The sequence below is a fragment of the Lampetra planeri genome, unplaced genomic scaffold (assembly GCF_965212315.1).
Source record: "Lampetra planeri unplaced genomic scaffold, kcLamPlan1.2.h2 scaffold_1191, whole genome shotgun sequence".
Taxonomy (NCBI): Eukaryota; Metazoa; Chordata; class Hyperoartia; order Petromyzontiformes; family Petromyzontidae; genus Lampetra; species Lampetra planeri.
In genome coordinates, this window is record NW_027613906.1 from 1 (window position 1) to 12533 (window position 12533).

Genomic DNA, 12533 nt, shown 5'->3' on the forward strand with positions numbered 1-12533 from the left:
ATTGTGACTCGTCTTCACCTCGAGCATCAGCTGGGTGAATTCCTCGTTACTGAGGAACGAAGGCTTCCAGGTCTTGTCTCACGTCACAGGTTTCGTTCTGCGCAGTGACATCTGACAAATAAACACACGTTAACCGTGCTGAATGATTATGAATGGAATAAATACTTCACATCTGAATTTTGTACCTTTCTGCTTCTGCAGGAAGTCAATTGTTCTTTGCAGAATGGTGGACTTGTCCATCTTGCGTGGATGTCCTTGTCCCTGCAGCATGGTGCACAGCTCCTTGATCAGCACGTTGAACTGGTCTCGCCTTTTCTTCTCTGATTTGTTACGCGATGCCCTTTATGCCGAAACACAATGAATGACAATTGGAAATCCATGGAATCACAATCTTCATTTCCTTTTTCTGAACAGGAAACAGTCACATGAGAAAGTCACGACAGCAGGCAAACGAACTGAGCTGGAACCTCATCCGCGATCGTTAGCATTAGCATCACAACATCCACAGACAAACACGTTCTGTGTGATCAGGTCATATTTATATGACCTTTGAAGTGAAAGGGAACCGCAGAGGAGCAGGTGTGACAGGTGTAAAAGACGTTCTACTGCTGCGCCTCCACCTGACAAACTTTCCTCTTAACGACAGAACTGACACATACTCATTCCACATACACACACACCTTTTTGCCCGGTCTTTCTCATCTTCATCCATTAAATCGTCCACACAGCTGTTGGTGCTGAACCAAGAAAAGAATCCAGTGAATATAGTTTCCATGACGATGTGATGATTGGACAGAGAGAGAGAGAGAAAGCGACAGAGAGGCACTTTTCTTCATTAATCATTCAGTAAATTCTAAAGCAGGTGAGTGTGTCTGACAAACAATTACTAATAATATTACGCCTCATAATTACTGTATTTTGTACAAGGGGCAAATAACTGTAATTCTGAGCATTTACATGAAAATAAATTTATCAATCAACATTTTTATCATTTTCGGTGTAAAAACAAGCTTCACATGAGTAAATAATCAGTTTGAAGAAAACAGATGTGTTGTGATACTCACTCCCACTCCCTGCGGCCGGAGGGACAGGGCCCACTGAAGTCCGATAGGTTGTCCATACTCACTCCCGTTCCCAACCAGCTCCTCTGGGAAGTCCCATCGGCGTCCACCTCATCTGAACACGGCTTCGGTTTGAAAACACACCAGCATCCACCACAGAATCACAGAAACCTGCTAAGACACACACACACACACAACACACACACACACACACACACAACACAATTTGTATGAAAGCTGGAATAAAGATCAAGGTTTTCTTGATGCATTATGGAGACAATTGTGAGTGATAACTAAAAAAATCTTATTTGTCCAATAGCTGATGTAGTTTATTTACATTTACATTGATTTATTTCTATACCCAGAAAACAAGGAAATATAACCATATTTATTGTATTGAATGAGCATGAATTGAAATTGAAAAACAGCATGCTATGATATCTATATCTATATATATATATATATACAGTATATGCGCTGTATTCTACTAACAGTATGTGATGTGTGCCTGTGACCTAGAAACTCTCTGACACCTTGTGTCAAAAACCTGCTTCACCCTTCATCCTGCGTGAGCAGATGTCTAATGAACAGCAGGAATCATAAACACCTTCTCTTCATCTGACGAAGGAAACACAGTCCTGAGGGCAGTTTTCCCGGGTTATTATCACAGCTGTTAATTCATCTGGCTTCAGTCAGTTTTTCTGTTGTTCCACCGATTGATGAACGGTTGAGTGGTGTCTGATAAAGGTGTGAATAAAACTACGTAACCTTTCAAAGACAAAGTTCCATGTGTTTCACATAAGACCCATATGAGTAGAGAAGAGAGGGACACACACACACACACACACACACACTCCACAGCTTAAAGCTGCAGCCAGACATTTCTACAAACAGTTGGTAGATTGAAGGAAAGAAATGAAAACATCCTCTGAAGCATCCACAAAGATAACCGGCGCCATGGCAACACAAATTTCTTTCCTGTGAGCCTGTATTTCAGTTTGTGGGAGGAGCCAGACTTTCCCCATGCTGCCTTGCTTCATCAACGACTGTCTGAATCGAATGACGAAAGTTGTTCTCCCTGAAGATGTTAAAAGTTACGCCTCAATGATGAATCACTGAATGAAGACGAGCATCAGGTTTATTTTATCTTCAACGTGCCGTCAGCTGGATGTCGGAGAGATTTACCGGAACATTACTGGGTATCACCCACACCCCAACAGAGGAAAGGACGTCTGACAAAACAACTTGTCAAGAAGAGGTGCGCATTAGTTAGTCGGATATCAGAGCATCTACAGACCTACATGTGTTGTTCTGTCGTTTCTGACAATATCATATTCACCTAATGAACATCATGTGCATGCACATGTGCAAATCAACAGGTGTTTCTCTGCATCAGCAGCATGTGTTCGTGTCCAGTTTGACATCACGTCTCCTCTGTCAGCTCACAAATTATTTCACCTTTCAGTGCTAATAATAGCACCCGACGCACACAAATATAGGGAAAAGACAAAGCTGATCCACCTGAACTCGTCTCCATGTGGATGTGTCCGCAAATGTTTTCCAGTCAGTCGGCAACTGCTGCTGCAGCTTCACAAGCTGTGGAAAGGGAAACCTCACATAGCCTACATTCTTCCAACGTATTGAGGTTAAACCACGCCTTTCAGGGTTAAGAGATAAAACACCAGAGGCCAGTTGCGCGAGGTCCCTCAGGTATTTAAAGCTTTAAACCAGCAACCTGAACTGCTGCTGGAAGTCAGCACAGAGGTCACGATGATGCTTGTGTGTAAACAAGGGAACGGACTCTCCGACATTCCTGAGTCCACGTAAAAAATGATGTTTTTCTTCTGAGAGTGTCGGTTTCATTTGAAAGATTAATGGAGGAAAAACACCTGCTGCTCAGCTGCAGCTTGTTACAGGATCTACCACTCCACTGTATATTTAATTTAATGCTGGCGACATCTCTCTGTGCTGCGGCACACGCCGTAGACACAGGCTGAGTATGTCTACGTTCAGAGGCAGAAATCTTCCTTTTAGTTCCTTCCAAACCAGCTTCAGCTCCGATAAAACACACTGCCGGCAGGTCAGGGAGCAGCACGGGGGCCCTGGATGCTGAGCAGATCAACGTCACAATCAACTGAACCACATTGGGTTTGGTTTGTAAATAAAATCAGAAAATTCTAGTCAATTCACGGTTTCATGCACCAAAAATCTTTTCACCCTCTGGCTTCACCATGGACATTTTAGTCCATTTGGAGCAATTTTTTCCTTTTCATCTCTCCATCATTTTGGCTGTGTTTGAAAAGTTTGAAATTCGACATGCAATTGTTTATATTGATCAGGAGAACACTATGAGACAAATTTACTATGCTTTTGAGTCACCAGTGGACAAAAATGTCCATTCCAAAAACTACTTAAAATTTTTCTCTAAAGCAACTTCCGCTCTGCACAAAAATACCAACAATCCATTACTAAACCTTGAAATGCCAGTTTGTTTCTTCAAAATGAAACCCTTAACATGACAGACTACCGGAGTACATCTTGTAATGGCAGTGAGATTAAACCATGTGGTTATAATGGGGGTCAATGGGACATCAATTTCAAATCTGATGCAACACAAAAATGATAAATGCATAAAAGTCTGTTTTTGGCTAATCTTTGACATGTCCAAGTTATTCAAAATAACTGAATAACTGATATCTTGTGTGTTCTTCATACAAAAAAACAGTGACATCAAGTAAACAAACCTGGCATTTCAAGGGTTAAATCCTCCATATAACGGTTTGGTATTTTTGAGCAGGCAGAAGTTCCTTAAGAGATATATGCAAAAATATTAGTTATAGCGTTTTAGGAGTGGACATTTTTGTCCAAGAATAGTATAGTGTCGGGAGATGAACCCGGTGGGTTTAAGTATTTATCATGGATTGCACATTGAAACGGGTCAATCTGAAGTACAACACAGCAGGAGAATTTCATTGTGACGTGTTTCCTGAAGCAGCACCTGACAGGAAGTGCTCCTGTATTCAAATATTTACATTTTCTTAAAAATTCAAATTTTTGAGATGCATTTGTAATAATAATCATCAGAGGATGTGTTCAGGTGTTTTCCTCACTAAACATGAGAAAGAGAAACACCCTCCAACAACACGGCCAGTGCTGTTTGCTTCTCCTGCGATAATCAGTTGAGGATCTCTCCCTGACCTCCACCTGACCGCCGCCTCCTACTGCTGGAGCTGTCAGGTGAAGTGAGTCCGTCAGATGATTGTTCCAGACACAGAATCACTTCATCTATCATCTGCTTCTTTTGCACCCAAAACCATCACTACGTGAAATAATGAAACGGGACAGGGAGACAAACGCTGATCACTGAACAAATATACAACACGATCTTTTGTCACATACTAACTAACTAACTTATGGGTTTACAGCACAATAACGCCCCCCGCCCCCCCCGAATCTGACCCTTGTTGACACTTCCTGCCGTATTGTTCAGTCTGCATCTTCAAGGTTTGGATGACAGCATCAGAACCAACAGAACACAGTAACGTTTACAGCTTGACGTCCAAAGGTGTTATCCCCAGACTGATTCCAGGGGTTAGTAAATGTTGAAGTGAATCGATCCGTTCCATGAGGAAACAGGAAGTACTTGTGTTGTGATTCTACACCTGTAAATGGAAAACAAGCAGGGAGGTGAACCCAGTGACTCTGGAGCTCCACTTAGTAAATAGATGGGTGGATGGTGCAGCTGAGGGTCACACTGACAGAAGCACGTCTGTGCTGTTAGTCTGTGCAGACTGAACAGGTGAGTTAACACCTGACCTGGTCAACATCTGACCACAGAGGAGAGATTCCCTCAGACCTGACCAGTGACCACCAATGTGACACCACTGGGACGAGCGTCCAAACACTGGCTATATATATACATACTGTGTGTGTGTGTGTGTGTGTGTGTGTGTGTGTGTGTGTGTGTGTGTGTGTGTGTGTGTGTGTGTGTGTGTGTGGTGTGTGTGTGTGTGTGTGTGTGTGTGTGTGTGTGCGCGCGCGCGCTACACTTTCGGTTTAAGGCAGAAAATATGTGTTTCATCGACCCGGATGAAAGTGAACGTACCTCCAGTGTCCGGTAGAAACCCGGTTCGGACCAGAGCTCATGGCGGCGAACCGGCGAGCGATCGGTTGCGTAACAAGTTCATAACACGAACGAACCGTCCGTCGTTTGTTATACACACCGGGAAAAACGCGTCTCCTCCGGCACCGGCTGCTGGCTCCGGGGTCCGTGTATGTCCCGGCCGATGAGTCCGTCTATGTCCCGGCCGCTCGGCTCCACCTCCACCGCGGACTCGTCCCCGGCAGTAGCGGGGAGAGAAAGTAGGTCAGCCGGTGTGTGAGCCGGTGTCTGAGCGCGTAACCGGCAGCGGCACCAACCTGCACACACCCGGAGGAGGGGGCTCCTAATCCGGACCACGTGCTGCAGAGCCCCGCTGAATGCCAGAGGTCACTGCCGGGACGACCGGGACGACCGGGACGACCGGGACCGGGGACAGGTTACCGAGGACAGTCATAGTAAACGGTGACATGTGACAGGACAGGTTACCAGGGGCAGTTGACAGGGGACAGGTTGTCGGTACAAGGGACTGGGGGCACTTAATAGGTGACCAGGGACAGGTTCCCAGTAAAATGTGACCAGGGACAGGTTCCCTGTAAACCATTTGTTTAGCTCTGATAAACAGCAGCAGAATTCGCTCAGAGCACATGTGGGTCAGTTGATGTTGGTGGAGAAAAGGTTTGAACAGCAGGATCACTGGAGGAGCTGTTTACTGTAAGACATTGTTCTCAGATAAGAGCTGGAGAAACTTTAGACTCTGACACAACAAACACGCTCTTATCAGGACGTTCATCACAGCACTGATTGTCAAAGGTTCCTGCACATTTCAAACATTCATACAAATGACAGACAGCAAGTAAATATAATCTCAAAGGCAATTATGGGTATTGATCGTAAATTTGAACTGTGAAACTTCAGCTCTGAATATTCCTCACAAAAAAAGGAAAATGTTAAAATGGGGTCTATTTGGAATGAGGCACAGACGACACCTGGGCCGGAATAACACAGCTGAACCTAAAACTAACGACTGACTGACTGTGACTGGTTGAGCCACAACCAGCCTCCTACAGCTTCTACGCTGCTTAGACAGTAGAACTCTGAGCTGATGCTGGAAACCAGCGGAGGTGGACTGTCGCTCCACACTGACACTGACCAGGACTGAGAAGAAGCTTCCACATATCAGCAGCACACATATCAAAAGTCTGATCAATCTCCCACCTGTCGCCTTCTGTTCTACAGCAGCTACAGCAAAGACCAATGTCATCTGTCAACGTTAACTCACAGATGCACAACATGTCCGCAGGTCAATCAACACACACACACACACACACACACTCACAAACACAAACACACACACACTGCTGTAACGCTACTGGGAATTAGTGTGACATGCTACAGCTGCAACACAGGAAACTTGTCGATGATATGGACGTAACGAAAGCCGAGATGCAGTGGAAACACAGTGAATGTCATGTAAAAATAGGAGGAGAGGAACACTTCCACACAACAAACTAGACGCCACAGACACTTAGTGAGAATTTTCATCGAATGCCACACACACAGTTTCCCATGAGCCTCAGTTGTACGTCTGCTGCCGTCACTTGTTCAACACGTTAGCATTCTGACATGGGCATCAGCTCAGGGAACTGCTGCGGTGCCAAAGTTCAGAGGCAAACAATGAAGTAGATCGTTATCACCCTGCCCAAGCGGAAATTTGTTTTACTCAACATAACACAGGAAACCTCAGCTTAAAATGCAGATAAGCAGCAGTTAGTTAAAGAACCACACATTTAAAAATCCAGGTTCACGTCCTGTGAAAGTCTCTGCTGATGTAATTAATCAACAGGATAAAAGACGTCTGATGCACAGTTGTAGGTGACAGGTGGACAATGGACAGCAAAAAACATCTGTCCAAAAACACACACACTGAAAAAGACTTTGATTTAGTCACTGCACTGATGCTGGTGATCAGGCACTCTGCTGCTTTCTGTGACCGCTGAGAGGATTGCAGCTTGCAGCTGAGCAGTGTGCAAGCTATGGAAATTATCCACGTGTGTCACAATCAGCTCCACAGTGTTGTTTTCCTTAAAAGCAACAGATCAACAGTCCAATTTTCAAGAGAGTCTGATCGGTAGTTTTTGCGTTAAGTTGCTGAGACTGAAACGAAACCTAAAAATCGACAAGGGTGGGTGCAGAGGCAATAAAATGCTTTGTATTCTATTTATTTCTGTCCATTTAAGCAACACAAACAGCAAACACATTGCTGCTGAATCTATGTTGACAATGGCCACAATGGTGTCGCTGAAACGGTTTATTATGCTGAAGCCTTCACGCAAGAGACCTTTATGTCAAGTCAGACACAAACGTATAATACACAAACAACAATTTATATTATAGATTTATCATATACTTATATTTATCAGTTGCCTGGATTCGGCACATTATATTTGAGTTATATTTGAGTGAGTTTAAGTGACCTGTTCCATCTGTATGTTTTTCCACAGATGAACCGACGAACGAGAGTCACATTAGTAAAGAAAAAGGGAAAAATAGTGACATATTGTCACTACTTGTTATTGTTATATTATTGTTATAATAGTAATAAATATTAATTTATTGTTATAATTGTTATATTGTTATAATTTTTAATAAATTACTCTGACACTCTTGCTCAGAGCAGCTCCAGAATGCAATTGAGAAGCAAATCATTTTCAGGTCAACTAACTCTACTTTGCATTAACTCATTCATCCTGTGAACATCTACACTGTAGACACTGTATGACTGGGATAAATAAGTATATAAAAGAATATAAAAGAAAGGTAGATTGAAGAGAATTGAATATATATGTTGTAATAAACCGTGGCCATACTTGAATGTATATAAATATCAAATGTATGTTTATGCATAGCAGTTTATATTTACAGTGAGTAAAACATCTTCTGTATCTGTGTAACGTGGTATTTCACACCTGCCCGTGTACTTATGGTGCCAACATGCTGCTAAAAAAAGAAGTGAATGATTCTGATGCAAACTGATTCTCTGTCAGCAGCCAACAAGTGTGAGACAGCGGAGATTCATTAAGATCTCCCACATTATACTGCATTATTCACCAGCCGCCTACATGAAGATTACTTCCGTTCTTTTATATAGGTCATGCTATCGTATTAGATAATAAGATGACAATCCAGTGCTCGCTGCAGACCTCATGACGCCGGACACACTTGCCTCCTGGTGGCTTGTCTTTTACTTCTGTGAGCAAACGAAACCATCTCAATTATACAGACATGCAGCCTTCAGCTACATCTGCAATGCTGGTACTGATGATGTCATCGTGGTCCTCTGCTGAAGCACCGACTGCCATTAATTCTACTGTGGCGCTGCTGATCGCTCAGTGTTCCCATGGCAACAATATGCAGTGTCTACTCCCCCCAAGCCAAAGCATTATGACCACAGAGCCACTGGTTTCAGTTTTCTCCTTATCTAGGTCAAGATTTTACCTGCACTCTTCAAAAGACCCACATTTATCTGCCTGATTAATATTAATGAAGGAGCCTGAGTCCTTTCAGGCGGCGCCCTCCCATTCCGCTTTACAAGCCTTTTTTTGTCTATTTATTCTTCTTTCTCATTATTACTACTATTATTATTACTCCTGTGGCAGCTTTGAGTGTCAAGTGCCTACTAATAAAATATCATAATCAGTCTTATCATTACCATTATCACTGTTATTATTGTTGTTGTTGGTGTTGTTGACACAGAAACCTGATAACAATTAATAATATTAATACAAATATTAAACGGGAATAAGGTTAATGCACATCCAGCTCATCTGCAGCAGATGTTTATACAACTGGAAACAAAATCAGTTATGATCAACATTTTTTCCTTATCAAGGAACTTGGGGAAAAAACAGCAGTAAAAGCAGGAGGAGTACTAGTTCCACTGAGCAACCCATGGAAAAAAAAGGCTCTAAACTAAATCTTCATCTCTCCTCAGCAGCTTTTCCTGTGTGCGACGTCTTCTGCCTCAACAAAACAGCCGCTCCACACTAATCCTCCCCTTGGCAACAGCTGAACCCTTGAACGCACACACACACACACACACATACACACACACAAAGGACACTCCCCGTCCTCAGTGTGAAACCTGCAGAGAAACCAACAAAAAATGCACATTTGTTTTCCAAACTGCACCTATGAGAGTTGACTGAGTCACAAATTGGATCATTTTTGGCTCATTAGGCAGAAAATCCGTTCCTGAATGAAAACTTTATTAATCACTCGTAAGGTTCCATCTGTTGAAAGCGTCAGGTATTATCCTAAAGCCTGATTCATACTTCTGCCTCAAATCCTTGACGTCACCGGTCCAGAAATCTAACTACGCGTCGTGGCAACGTGGACCTCCACAGACAACAACAACTGTGATTGGACTGTTTGGCATCATGTAACTTTCCCTGATCTCGTGTGCGTCAAAAAGATAATACAACCGTCCTGGTGATTTGTGAGTGGAACATGACGGAGATCCTGCTGTAGTCAGTGCGTTAACAAGATCCGCTCACTTTCATCTACTTGAATGCTTGAAGCAAAGCAAGAAAAACACTGAAAAACCTAAACACAGCGGCAGGATGACGCAGCCAGACACAAAAGTAAAGCACAGGACGCCCACATAGATCACAACACGAACTCATCACATAACCATCAATCTAGATTTACACAGCACCTTTAAATTGCACTTTAAAGAAGTCATTTATTGTGTGAACATATATATACTTATGTATTTATAGCCCACTGAGCCCCATCCCATTCATCATCAGCTTTTCACTTTCTCCATGTTTCCTGCTGAGACATCTTGGTGTCACTGTCACCACAGCTGATTAGCGACCCACTCGCCACGTGGCGCCGCGTCATCATGGCGGCGCATCACATCAGTGAGCTGTATGAGGCAAAGGTAGCTCATCTTTATATCCGTCGGTAATTGTAAATGAATCATCAAATGGTTCCGGGCCTGTTATTATCTGCCGCTCAGGAAACACAGGCAGCGAGCCAGCGAGCAAGTATGTGGGTCATGATTCTGGGACACAGGTGGAAAAGGCCAGTGCAGCTCCTTCTCTGGGTCCTGCTCGCATCAGGGGCCACATCTTTGATTCCGTCCTTTGACATTGGTCAGCGAACGTCTCTGAGTTGATAAACAGAATCATCACGAACATGGTGTTTGTGAAACCACAAGTCTGAAGTCAAACGGCCTTTCGCAGCAACTCATGGAAAAACTGACCTGATGTCTCCATTCCTGTCTGTTTCATTTTCCTGAAACAGGGCCTTCCCCCTTTTCCCCCCTAACGCTTCCTTCTGAAACCACACAAATCTCTGCCCTTAGATCCAAGCAACTGAATTCAGCTTGTAATAAAGTAATTCATCTTTTAGAGGAAACAGTTTCAACGAACAGCTCAGCGATCTCTCGTAACCAAAGAAAATTAGAGAACTGCAGGCAGTTTCAGTTCTTCCACAGAAGAACCTCAGCGTAGTCGACCTTATTAACAGCGACACAGTGACTGTGTGTGTGTGTGTGTGTGTGTGTGTGTGTTTTGACAGGTAATTAACAGGGAAATAAAAGCAGCTGCAGAAAGCATCTGTTTGCACCTGCAGTGGCGGCACTCCGAGAAAAATCACTGCACATATAATCACAATGTGCCTGACGAGGAAAGTGGGTTAATAACATCTACATTTTTAATAACAAGAGCGGTGGATCATTAGTTCTCTGGAAAGAATAATCACACTTTCACAGATACGCTCGGCTAATGTTTCATGTTTCATTCATTTGAAATACAACTGATTTAGATGCAGGGAAATGTCTGTCAATCGGCTGTTGTGTGCACACGGTGTTCAGCAGGACAGTTCGTGTTTCACTGGTTCATACCTTCATCCGGTACACCTCGTCATGGAAAGTCACTTGATTATTCCTTTGTAATAGTTAATAACTGCAACTATTTCAGTGACTTTATCACAGTAATGTAACTTTGATTTGATTGGTTTTCTAAATGGTGAATGAATGTGTTTGACCTTCCAGCTGACTACTGTCAAACTGCTCTCACACGCTCAAATAAGATTATTAAACATAGAAAAAGGTTCTTGCACAAATGGTTCAGATTGAACTGACACGATGATCATGAATATTTACTTAAGTCATTCAATTACACTGGTGATGAAACAGATTACATATTATTTTAAATTAACATGGAACTACTTACTCCCCAACACACGATAAAGTTGTGTACGTACAGATTCTAAACGTCACAACAAATATCCTCATCTTCAGTTCAACTGTTTGGAGAACTGTGTTATTGACACTTTCCATGTCCAACCACCTATTAGAGGTTCTGCTTCCTCTGCATCAAGCCAGTGTTTCATGTTTCCACACAAATTCACATGCAAAATCAAGACAGACTAAGAACTGTAAAGGAGTATTTACATAAGTAATTTAACGACATACCTGTATTTGTCTCCAGTAATGAAACTTTATTTTAAATTACAATAATTAATTAAATTACATTAATTGCAATTATTACTAATTAAATGACTAGTTGCTCCCCAACACTGCAGGCTGTACCACCCATGTTTTTAAATGGACTAAAGGAAAATGTTAAGAGACTTTTGTCGTCAGTGTAGTTTTTGTTTACAGATTGAACGAAAAACTAACTTAGCAGAGACATTTTTCAGATACAGAGCTAAAGATAAATGTTAAGTAACAGATGTTATCTGTGAAAGGAACGGATCAGCTGATGAATCTGCAGTGTGATGCAGTCACATGTTCCCAGTCATGTGGCGTCACCTCTGATGTGACCGGGCTGTTCCTCTTGACATCACAGATGACCTGCTGAACAAAGAGGCGAGGGCTGGTTGTGAGGGTGCGCCTTTGATTCCGAGCGTCACACCTGACCTGCTCTATGGTGATCTGTGTGGCAGCAGCCAACGCCCTGAGCAGCAGATCTTAATCATATATAGGTCACACGCAGAGGATCAGCCCACGCACGGTGAGATAACTCTATGTCAGGAACACAAAGCGGGGTCTCACACACATCAATAACACACACACACACACACACATACACATACACACACACACAACACACACAGTTGCTTTCACAGATGAATGAAGAAGGTTAGACTGCTGCTCTCTGCTGCTCTCACATGTTCACAGAAACAGTGACCTGAGCATTCACAGCGAGTCGGAATCCATTTAGTTGACATTTATTGAAGCTCGTTGGCCGATATCTTGATGCTGCGGGGGTGACACATATTCTAAAATAAAGATGCTTGTGTGATCCATTAGTATTCATCTCCAGCACTGTCGTCCTTGCCGACCACAGACACAAGCAGAT